Genomic DNA, 12,226 nt, shown 5'->3' with positions numbered 1-12,226 from the left:
TTTCTCTTTTAGCTCCCTTAAGGGTTATGATACAAGATTAATCTCTTAAACTGTGTTGATAATTCACACTTTCTGTTGAAATACAGCTTTTTAAAGCAATTACTTAGTGGTCAGAACCTTTGCAGGAAGTGCAAAGAAGAAATTCAATCCCAAATATTCACTTTATCAGAAGAATACTGACTGTTCTCTGCATGCTGGCCATGTTGAATGCATTTTCCAGCCAAGAGAAAGCAAACCTGAACGTTTCTACCAGATAAAGTGGAAATGGGTCCATAGGTAAGGAGAAAGGGGTTTCTGTCCCTGTAAAGTATTTCTGTTTTCTATACCAGTCCCATTAGTCTGGTCTTCAATTTTCACAGCAATGAAATAGTAGTTAATGTGTGTTTGTCCAGCTCTTCTATATAACTTCTTATGTTGTAGTGTAACATTAATCAATGAGGCTGACATCTGTTTTGTTTGAATACCTACTTTGCTTCTTCTCCTTTCTTTCTAATTTTGATCACTCAAGTTAAAATGGAGGACTAGGACTGTCCAGGGTATTCAAAGGGCCCAAGAACAACTTCCAGACATTTTTCATTCCTTTTCCAGTGTTTCTAGTCATGTTTCTTTTTTTCTGTCATGTTTTCTTTCTTTATTAATCCTGAGCTGATCTTTTCCTTCCATGATGGCATGTTTTGTGCTCAGGGCTAACAGAGTGAAACAAGTGTGAGACAACCTAGGTGTTTATTTGGATTGCGGGTTTTCTGGATTTTCTTGAATCACTAATAAAACCGTTGTCTCCACCTTCCCTTCTCCTTAGTGCTTCATAAGATGTGTGTTCTTGAGAACAGCTTCAGATTCCCATCTGCTCTTCTGCACACTGAGTACCCTGAGTCTTTACCAGCCTGGCATGTCTCTGTGTGCTGGTTGGTATTTTGCACAATCCAAGAGAAAATAGGAGGTCAGGAGTACCTGGGTCATACTTTGCCGTTGCAAATCTTTGAGAATACATGGACAGCAACTGAACTGTGGAATCACAGAATATTCTGAACTGGAACAGACCCACAAGGATCATGGAGTTTATCTTCTGACTCCACACAGAGCAGCCAAAAAGTTAAGCAATGTATCTGAGGGCATGGTCCAAATTTCTTGAACACAGTCTTGTGGCTATGGCCAACCCCTGGGGAGCCTGTTTCAGAGCCTAACTACTTCCTCAGTGAAGAACTTTTTCCTGCTAGCCAATATGAACTTCTCCTGATGCAGCTATAAGCCATTTAGTTATATCATGTCACTGATCACCAGAGAGAACAGGTAGGCATCTGTCTCCTCTCTGCCTCGAGGAAATTGTAAACACCAACGAGACCACCCCTCAGTCTCCTCTCCTCTAAGCTGAACAAACCAAGTATCCTCAGGTTCTCCTGGTAAGTCATGCCCTCTAGTCCTTTCTCCATCGTTGTTGCCCTAATTTGGTCGTGCTCCCCTTTGCTTGTGAAGAAATCAGCTGTCATTAAAAACAATTCTGCAATGTTAAACCAAAGAGATGAGCTAGAGACAATTTGTGGGTCAGAATGAAAGAACAAATGGTGCAGCAGCAGCAGGAAGTAATGAAGCAAGAACAAAACTAACTTAAAATATCTCAGAGCTACAGTGGAGATGACGCAAAATGGAATAGAACAACATCAACAACAACAACCAAATCAAATGCTTTAAACAGAAGAAATTTACATAAAATGCTCCTTAAATGTAATTGTTGAAGGGGCTGTATTTTATCATCATGACAAGGGGCTTATTTTATCTATGCTAAAATGTGTAAAGGGCTGTACTTCTGTGATTACTGCTGTACCTGCCCCAAACCAAACACTACTAGGGGGGACATTGGTTTGAAAGCAGAAATGACCTATGATAATAGAGAGGATTTGGTCCCCATCTGTTTCACTCCATTTCACTAGACTGGGCTTCTATGTCTCTCTCAAGCTCCAGTCCACAACACTGCAAAGACATGTCACACCTGGCTTCCCACCACAACTTGCTTCCAAAGGGGCACGAAAGGGAGAGTCTCAGCCTCTGTGAGCAGCAGGCAAACTGTGATGCTCTGAGAAACCTACTCTAAAGTGGCTGCTGCCCTTCCCTTCTACAGCTGTAATGTCAGTTTTCTGAGAAGCTGGGCATTGCTTTGCTCTGAAGGGGAGGGAGCAGTAGAAAGGGAACATCCTGTATAGTCTCAGTCCTCCTTTTTCTGCTGTGGAGAGTCTGGGTCAGTTATCTCTCAGCTTTACTTGAGAGACACTAAAAAGACACCTTGACCACTTTCAAAGACTTTCTCAGATGTGCAAGATACTTCAATCAAGAGCTCAAGAAATCAATGCTTCCAACATTTTGGGTAAAGATGAGTTAGGTTGAGAACCTGTTATTAAAGATTAGTTTGCTGTATGTCTGGATAAAGAACTACATGAATTTGAAGAATGACTCAAGTCTATAAAACACCATAAGCTTACACCTCTTCAGGTGTCTTCCAGTGCTTCTCCAGATGTTGCTGCTTTGTTTCCCTGTGCTTTGCACCCTGAGGTTCTCGGGGACTATAAAGTAACTGTGTGCTCGATGGGAGCAGGCAGAGGGGGATGGGGTAGAACAGCAGGACAAAGCGTAACTGAGAGACTGATAGAGACATCCTGACAGCTGCAATGGGTCATCAATAGATCCATCATGCCAGTAATTTGCAACAAATTTAACATACATCACTTTAGTCAGGCCACGCTGTATCTGTCTTGTCACAGCATCAGAGTGAATAACACTTAAACCGGGTGTCACTGCTGACCTTTCTGACCCTCGAATTGACACTGCTATTTGAGCTTGGCCTAGCTGGCAGCAGATGTAGGGAAGATTAGTACGAAAGGGGGGGTGGGGGTGCCAAAGGAAGACACAGCATAACAATACAGCTTAACCAGGCAAACAAATGGGATCTCTGAATTTTCTCCCAATCCTGATTTGCTTACTGAAAAGTGTACACATTTATTTAGAACTAATTCCAGCATTCGTTAGTCACAACTTTAATTATGTGTGCATTTTCCATTCTGATTGATTTTTTATGTATGTAAGCATCCATGTATGTAATAAAATTTGTAGACTTCAAGGTGACCACAACAGGGACTAAAGTTCCTTTGTATCCGTAGAAGATGTAGAACACAAACAACTGTAAAACTAAACTGCCAGCTTCTGTGTTTGAAATATAAGACCCAGTCCGAGACTTTGGTTTTGTGGCCACTCTCAGCGTGCCAGTGCAAACCCAGCCCTGTAGGAAAAGACCAAGACTCATAAAATGCTGTGTCTCACTCAGGAAGAGAGGAGAGATCAAGAGCCTCATCAAATCCTGAGGTACCATAATGACTTGGGTTATAGTGAAAAACCCTCCTTGACCTAAATCTTTCCGTCACTTAAAATGTGAAGACTGATTTAACTTACAGCCTGTGAGCAGGACTCACCAAACAGCCAGATGATATACTTCTGTTCAGCCAAGGGAAGCCATTCCCCCCATTTCCAATCTAAACGAAGACTTTCTATAGATTTCTACAGTTGTTTCTACAAAATAGTATGGAAATGACTTCAAATCTATTATGTCGCTCTGATGTCAGAAATGAGACACCCTCCACAGTCATGCAGAGCCAACTGAGTTTGCTCAGAACTTATGTATAAGTCAGCACCCAATAGAATAACATGATTTGTTTGTTTACCAGAAAGGAGCTTCAGGACCATTCACTGTATGTGTGCAACTGGGTGTTGGGTGGGCTCTTTCCCTTCAATCATTCATTCTTTTAAACAAGTATGTGGTTATGGCCTGAATTTGGATTTTTTTCTTTCTTGAAATATTGTTCTTAAATGTGTGATTTTGTGTGGTAATAAAGGAAGAAGTTGTCTTTGAGCAGATAATTGGGAGTTACAAAATTAATATGTATATGACTTGTATAATAGCTTGTCCTTTTCTTTTCTGACAGTCTGCTTGATGTTTGATATCTTCATTAACCTGATTTATCACATCACTAAATATCCATCAACTGGAAGTGTAAGAAGCAGTTTGGTTATTCTGTATGCCCTATAATGTTCACATTTAATGAATATTAGTTGACATAGATTACAGAAAAACTAGAAAAGGTTAGAAAAAATACTGCCTTATGTAAGAGAAGACTTTTTTTTTTTTTCATTATTCATTATTGCTGCTTTTTATGAGAGTCTGGTATAAAAGCTGAAATTACTTTTTTTTTTTTTTTTGGTTTTGTTCATCAAATTCTACTTCTCTTTATTGTTTTCTGAGCATGGATCTGACACCCCAGACATCTGAACAAACTCCCATTTATGCCATTGCAATTTTTCCCTTTGTCCTTCCTGTGAGCTGGAATGTGTTTCAAAGGATTTGATTTAGGCGATGCTATTCACAGCAAGTGATACTGAAGGCTGATTATAAGATGAGTAGTATCTTTAGAAGTAAAAATATGCCAAAGTTACTCATGTTTGTAGCGTTTTTATAATTACCAACTAAATTTATGTACACTGTGTATGAATTTCTGCATTGCTTAGAGAGGGAGGCAAAAAATTGGAGGCAAATCAGCACCATACCATATTTCAGTCAAGATTCCCAGGACTGGAGAGCTGGATGGAAGCACAATTACATTGGGAAGGTGAAGACCTCTGCTCTGTTGCCTAGCTGTCCTGTGGCACACAGTGGAGTTGTGTCTCAGAGAAGCTGGAGGTCATGCAGAGGTGGGCTATGGGGCACAAGTGACTGCATCCACATTCAGCTCATGACCATGTATGAACTGGGGTTAGCCCTGATAGGAAGTCCTGGTTCTTGGGATAAAGTAGCTCTTTCCATTTTGGTATGTTCTCTTCTTCCTTCAGTGTGCTCTTTAAAAAAAGTTTGTTTCATAGTGATCTGTTTGCATTCTGCTTAAAACTGTTTCTTCCCTCATTAATTTTGATGTGAAAGGAGAAATGAAAAGAATGTGTTTGACAAAGTACCTTTGATGTCTGTCTGTAATGGTTTAGGGGACTGCTGACAGATTCAGCAAGGAGTCATGCTATGGATCTGCAGGCAAGTCTGAGACTTTCTCTGGACTCTTACTATAGGCTGCCCTTGGGATTATATGACAGTTGTTTGGAATAGGAGGTCAGAGATAGCCAGAAAGGGTGCTAACCAGATGATTCCCTTGGGTGCTATTAGCTACAGGAACTGGCCTAACTTAGTTGTGTGAGCCCACTGGCTCTTTGATGAATACCTTCTTACTGTGCTATCACACTAATTCTGTTATGGGGCATTCATTAGCTGTGAATATCCCTAGGTTTGGAATATATCAACACCTGTATGTGTATATATATATATATATATATTTTTTTTTTTTCTCAAAGGAAAACCAAACTTTGGTCTGAAATTTTAAAATTCCTGTATGGGAATACTGACAGAGTATTTTTTAAAAAAAATTGGGAGTTGCTTGCACGATGGCCCTCCTTTTTTTTTTTTTTGGGCGGTGGGTTCTATCACTGAAAAAAATTACCTGTACCAGACCGTGAATCTCTCAAAATGAAGTAGTTCATCACAAGGTTCTCTGGCCATTGTGGACTAAGGTACATATTTAATCAGGGAGGCTCTCCTGGTGATGGTGGTATGAAGCATTTGCCCTCTTACCCCTGCAAGGCACTATCAAAAAGAAGCTATTCAGTCTGGGGGGAAGGTATGAAGGTATGTATGACTACATTTTTGTTTTTCACATGTGTTATTAAATAAAAAGATACTAACTAAATAAGCTAGTACTTCTGGTAGCTGTAATTCTGGTGCTAAGATAGGTAAGATAGAGTGCTGAGGGATTGCTGTTTTCCCTGACTATTTTTTTTTCCTGGTAGGAGTTAATACCCGTATCCATTGCTGTTTTCACAGGAAATTAAGCTGCAAATTTACAAAGGAGAATGATGAATACTGAAACTTTGCATGGGGAACAATCTGACTGTGGTCAGAATACTTTAGAGATACTATTTTTTTTTTTTGGCTCCAAATTCTCTCCCACAAGGTAATTTCATCTTTAATTTCACACTTTACAAATAAAGGAGACTGAGCCTATATTCTAGCCTCTTCCTCTCCCTTCTCCCATACAAAAACAAAGCCTCTGCAGCCACAGCCCTCTTTTGCTTAGAAATCTGAGAAGTACTTAACAGATCAGGAGACCAACTTCACTTTCACGAATGGAATTTGTGGTAATGGTCTTGGTAAAGTTGTTGTGCATACCTGTAAGAAAGACAGACCACATGGGAAAGAAATTTCTGGCACTTCACCATCCTTCTTCCCCATCAGGGTTAAAAACAAGGTAGTTCTGGCAGTGACCCTTCACCCTGGGACTGCCCTTGAGCCCCTCGTTGTTGTCAGAAGGTAAGGAGCTCATGACTCGCACCCATACAGCCACCAGCCCAACAGGCTGCACATGCTGGCTCTGGGGGCACAGCAGAGCTGGTCTGCTGGGGGGCTGAGCAGGGCTGTTGCTATCCCCATGGGTGGCAATGATCACACCATGGGGGAACATGGTGTGTGCCCACTTTACTCCTGCTCCTGGGGTATGCTGCCGTAGGGGAAGGTGGCCAGTATGGGTGTCAAGGTGCCAGCATTGGTGATAGCCTCACTGCTGGCCACCGAAGCCATTGGCATGTCCTACTGAGCCCTCGGGAGGGGAAGACCACCATACAGCCTCACAAATTTCTTAGGGGTTCATTGGTGCTAACTCTGCTCCTACTGTCTCGATCTTGATTAAATATCCCTCTCCCTTCTCCTGTTTCCGTACATGTACTTTGACCTTTCATCTGCTGCTTTTCAAAAGTTTTTCTTCAAAATTTTAGCTATATATTGCTTAAAAGCAGAGGCATGGAAAGAACTCCCAAGTAAATCTCATAGTGGGTTGGTCTCTGCAGCCTCTCCGCTGCTGTGGGGACAAATAAGGGGAAGAGAACATAATTATTTGGCCCAGTTTTATGCGGATATTTAAGAGTAAAATTAAAAGATGCATAGATAACCTTCAGAGGTCAAAGTAGTTAAAACATCATGTTTTAGTTTTCAAGCATTTTATATTTGCAGTTGTTAAGTCTCCCTGAACTATACCAAATACATCCATATTAAAAAATAATAAAGGTGTGTTAAGACGCTTCCCCAATAATAAGTTTTATTAGGTACATCAGGTGTTACTGTAACACATATATACAGTAGTGTAGGTACATTGCAAACAACATCTTATAGTATCAGACAAAGAGAACCTTTTACAAACCCCATGTCTCTAATTTCATTTTAGAAAATTAGATACTCAGAATTTTGCATAAGATAACTATATTACTGGGATGCAATTTGGCCCAGGTTTCTAGCTTTAGTGCATGTGGCTCCTTAATAAAAAGTGTCAGTTAAAATGAAAATACAGCTTGGGTAATTAAATTTAATTGGATCTTGTCACTTTAAATCCTCTTCGTTTTTGAGTGTTTCTACAGAATTGCAGCTTCTGGTTTGCTAATTTCTTTATTGCAAGCTGTGCGCTGAACCTGACTGTCCTATAATAAAGTGGGACCTTGTTTTTGTAGAGGGCTTTGAACCATGACTGTAATAACAAACAAAAGGAGGGTGGGAGCTAATTTATCACCAAAAGAAAACCTTTCCTTTATTTCCTACATGTTCAGTTAAGGAAAAATAATGGGTCTGAATTTATTATCTCTTTAATTTTCTTGCCAGTTAAGCAGCATTTTGCACATGCTCTCATGAATGCTATAGTATGATGATATGCCTGTGACAGGTAGCAGCAGCAATTATCATACTTTTTTTATATCTGAGTTGTTTGGGCAAGCAATAGGGATTAGGCGAACTGCAGTATTCATACGTAGGTCAAGCAGGGTGCAGGCAGACACAATGCAAATGATAAGTACTGCCTACCGATAGCCACCATGCTGATTCAGGGGGATCACCTTCTCCAGGGGTGAGAGGTAATTCAGTTTCTTTATTACGCATTGTACATGCACAGCATCCAAAGGCAAGGAAGGTTTACGTGCAGGTGATGAAGAGAGAAAATATTGGCTGTACCAACAGACACATCATAAAAATGATCAGTCTGTCACAAATTGTACAGCTGCTAATGCTCATATTTCAAATTAAAGCCAGTTGAATGAATTTGTACACTCAGGTTTTATGTGTGAAATGCAATATCATTGCACCCTTGATTAGAAGACAGGTCACTTAGTGCCGACATCACAGAACGATTAAAGATGTACGACTGCCCTTCATAGCACAGTTAGTGGTCCCCTTACCCTGTGCAAAAGCAGATGGATATGATGTAATTACATTTTGCAAAGTGCTGGCAATACAAGTATCTCAAACAGGAGAGTTATGCTAGTGTAGTCACTGCTGTTTATAACCTTTTCAGTTCCAGAGATGTGTCAGGACAATTTGATGTGCCTCAGGTTATATGATATATATATATCTATCTCATATATCCCAGGCTCGTGGACCTGGGGCCCTTTGGATGAGATTCAGTGTGTAGATGAAGATGTGACTTCACACATTGGTGCCTGCATTGGAGGTAAATGCCTAAGTACCTATTTTAACTAACGAAGCTCTAGAATTTGGTTCAGCTGCCCAGAACCAATCACCCAGTGCCAGCTGGGATGGCCTTGGTTACCCCACCTGGCCTCTACCTGCTGGTCTGCAGGGCATACCTATCACATGTACCAGTCTTATGGCTATCAGTATTTTTCCCAAGGGGCTGTAAATCATAGTTTCTGAGGAGGAAATTCTCTCCTTACCCATATGTAGGTCTGTGTTAAGACCTGAGATCTGAGGGAGGCACCTGGAGGCAGGAATAGCCCATGTTTTCTGAAATAGGTGGCATGTACTGTCTCTGGAAAATCTGATATTTCCATTCATGATAGATGGAACCTGGAAGAATAGTTTGTAGTATTTGTCTGAATTTTAGGTGCCTAACTTGATGGATCTAAGATGAGGTGAATCCTGTATCATCTGTGTTTCTGCATTTTATTAATGTAGCCACATCATTTCTGTCTGTTTTGAATAGTACTGCACTATACTAAGAAAATGCCCTGGCTTGCTCTCACTGAAAACAGTGACCAAGGATCCCATCAATTTCAAAGAACTCAGAACAAATTGTTGCTTTGTGAATTTTTACAGTGTTTTATAATTTTGTTAGGGGAACACATAAGCAAAGGTAATATTATTTTCATACTTATCTTTTTTGATTGATTTTTTTTAGAGCCTTGGGAAAACAATAGACTACAAAGATCTAGTTAAAGACATTACATGCTTTATTTATATACAGAACAGATGAATAGATGGAAAAAAGTAACATATGATATCTTAGAATATTTAGCCAACATAATTTATCAGGCTATAGATAAGTCTGCTAATAACTTCGTTATTTTTTTTTTTTGACACTGTTTATTTTTTATTTTTTGTCTATTTTTTGTAGATATTTTGACCTTGGAATCTGGACTGAAATTCCAATTCATTTTGCAGATGAACTATAAATTCTCAATTTCTAAGAATGATAGATGGAAACAATGGTTCTCATGTTCAGTGCAGGACATGAGGCTCAGAGGAAGGACTGCATGAACATTTTTTGAATTATTCATTGTTTTAGCATTATTTTTTGCATTTATTCTGAAATTCAAGACAAATCATCTCATTTACAATGGATGCCATCTTTAAAAATTTTAGGATTTCTGATGTAAATATTGGTAAGGTATTAAATCCTGCACTCTCTTTGTTGCCTTGGAAAATGTTATCTGGTATTTTCAAGCTTTAGAAGACAATTAAGTTAGTTCCACTTCCTTTTTCTTGGTGTAAGAAATTTTATCAGACCTCACTGTACCCACGTGGGGATTTGATTCACCTTGTTTGTGGTTTAACAGGTATACAACACTGAATCCAGTATTACCAAATTGGTTTCCAAAAAAAGGAAAAAAATACTATGTGCTCTGTAACAAGAAGTATGGCTATATAGATTAAACTGCATTAACACATACAATACTAGAATTAATGCTCTCTGACTAATTTGCCCATGTTAGTGAGCAATGTCTTTTTTTTTTTTTTAAATGTAATGATATCCGGTTTCAGGATATATGATTACAAATTCACAAATTGTTTTTTGTGGTCTTATCTCTACCTCTGATCTTTGAGGGATTACAGCAATCTGGTGCTAAATTTTTATATTGCAGTGAGAGTAATTCTTTTAAATTTATGGATGATTTCCATTTAATCACTTCTGTCCTAAATTGGAAACCACCTGAACTACTGTTAAAAAATCACAGTAACAAATTTTACTTGACTTCTTCACCATCATCATTCAATACAGACTCTTAAATAAACATTTTTAGTATCTTTTTGTTCTGCACTTACACACATTATCATGAAACACTCAATTTCAGGAACAGCCTGCTGTTGGGAGTAGGTAAGGCTCAATACATTTTTGCAAGAGACTATACAATGCACTGCCTGAGATCTCAGGGAAGGATCTTGGTGACCCAGGAATTTTTTTTTTCTTCTTTTATTTATTTATTTATTTATTTATTCTGGTTTTGTGTTCCTATTAGGCCAAGCATCCTCTTTTGAGTCCATCAGTGCTGCATATTTCTGTTGATTAGCCCTTATAACAGCTTTTCTGTGGAACAACTCCTGAATTCTGCCAAGGAGCAATTCATGTGAACACCCCCATTTTGCTGCAGGTTGGTCTCACTTGTGCAAACAGTCATGCTATTTAAACTAGTCAGTCTGACCTTGTCTATAGCGAACAAGAGAGAGAAGGCAGGTTACTGGAAGTGCTAGCCATCTTCAGGACAGACAGAAATAAGTGGCCACCAAACACAGATCTTGAAGAGGACTTTTGAAACTTTTGAATTAAATTGGTGAGCTCTCATTCATGCAGGTAGTGCTACTGACTTCCATGGTACAATTTCTATGCCTGAGAGCACCACTTACACGATCCTACAATTTTTCTTCCAAAACCTGCATGTGTTTGAGAGATGAGACCAGTTACCAGTTGCTCCTGATCTCCCTGATTAGTGCTCAGGCAGAGAAGGAAAGCATCTCCAGGCAGGTCATCATTGTTCTATTGCAGGACAAAGGAAAATTTGCTGTACAGCTCTCATTGTCGTACTTATTCTCACAGCTAGAGTGTCAGCATACCTAACAGTCTCCATGTCAGCACATCCTGCTGGTGGCCATGTAAAATTACCCAGACTAAGAATTGCACTTGAATTGCTCATGAGTTGCATGTTAGTAAAGCACTACAGGTTGTGTCCCCCTTTGTGAGCCAACAACAAACTAAATTGTAGATCTGCTTTGATCAGGTCTCCTAAAGGCAAAAGCCATTATATCCCATCAGCAATTCCCCTTGTCAAGTTGTCTGTTATTCTTTATATAGGATGAATTCAGTGACAGTTGCCAAATGCAGCTGGCAGCCTGCACTTGCTCCACTGGCAAAGGGACTGATAGCCCTGCAATATTATATCAGTGTTGTTGGTGGAGATGTCGAAACCAGCTGGTTCTATGCTGCATGTGAGTACATCCAAAAGGATTATTTTACGTGAAAAACATATATCTTGAATGTTATCCTTCATCCACTGGGAAAGGAAGCCACCTATCCATTTTGGGCCATTATGATATTTGGTTTCCTTCACACAAAAGCTTATGCAACTACTGTGTTTGTGCCTCTCTCTCTTTCCATCTTTGTTCCCTTGATAACTTTGGAACCCTCTCCCAGCAATTTTAGACATGGCTGGTAGGAGAGAAAAGATCTCGGAGGTACTAATTTCCTATATGTTTAATTGAAATAGCCATATACAGAAGAGAAACATTCCTAATGAGTTCACTGAAAGAAAAGCTCAGTCTATCTCTTCAGAGACTCTGAACAAGAGAGAAATGTTGTGGCTAACCCAGCTGTACGAAAGCTTCAGTCAGCTTTTGCCTCTTATAGTCAACTGATAGATCAGTTTTGTCGCAGATACACAGGAACCCAGACTTTGTTAGCTGTTCTTTTCACCAAATTATATCTCTATGCCTCACCCTTCACCAACCACAAGAAACTTATGTGGCAGTCACAGGTGATGGAAATATACATATTTGTGAGTGGCAACCCATTTTCTTTAAAAAACAAAATTTATTAGGTTTATTTTTTGCACTCTGGATGCCTCTGCTGTGGCTTTTTTGTCCTCCTAACCACATAAATGA

At 39.5% G+C, this 12,226-nt stretch overlaps 2 long non-coding RNA genes across 2 annotated transcripts in view; both read left to right on the top strand.

The window, feature by feature from the left end:
* Positions 1 to 12,226, top strand: part of LOC308192116 — a 45,094-nt gene that overhangs the window by 16,502 nt on the left and 16,366 nt on the right. The window lies entirely within an intron of this gene.
* Positions 5,497 to 10,012, top strand: LOC308176761. Its single transcript, XR_013938584.1, has 3 exons — positions 5,497 to 6,388; positions 8,484 to 8,564; positions 9,468 to 10,012. It is a non-coding gene; the product is annotated as an uncharacterized lncRNA (long non-coding RNA).

Source organism: Anser brachyrhynchus (assembly GCF_964034855.1).
Source record: "Anser brachyrhynchus genome assembly, chromosome: 1".
Lineage (NCBI taxonomy): Eukaryota > Metazoa > Chordata > Aves > Anseriformes > Anatidae > Anser > Anser brachyrhynchus.
This window is presented reverse-complemented; position numbering and strand designations above follow the sequence as displayed.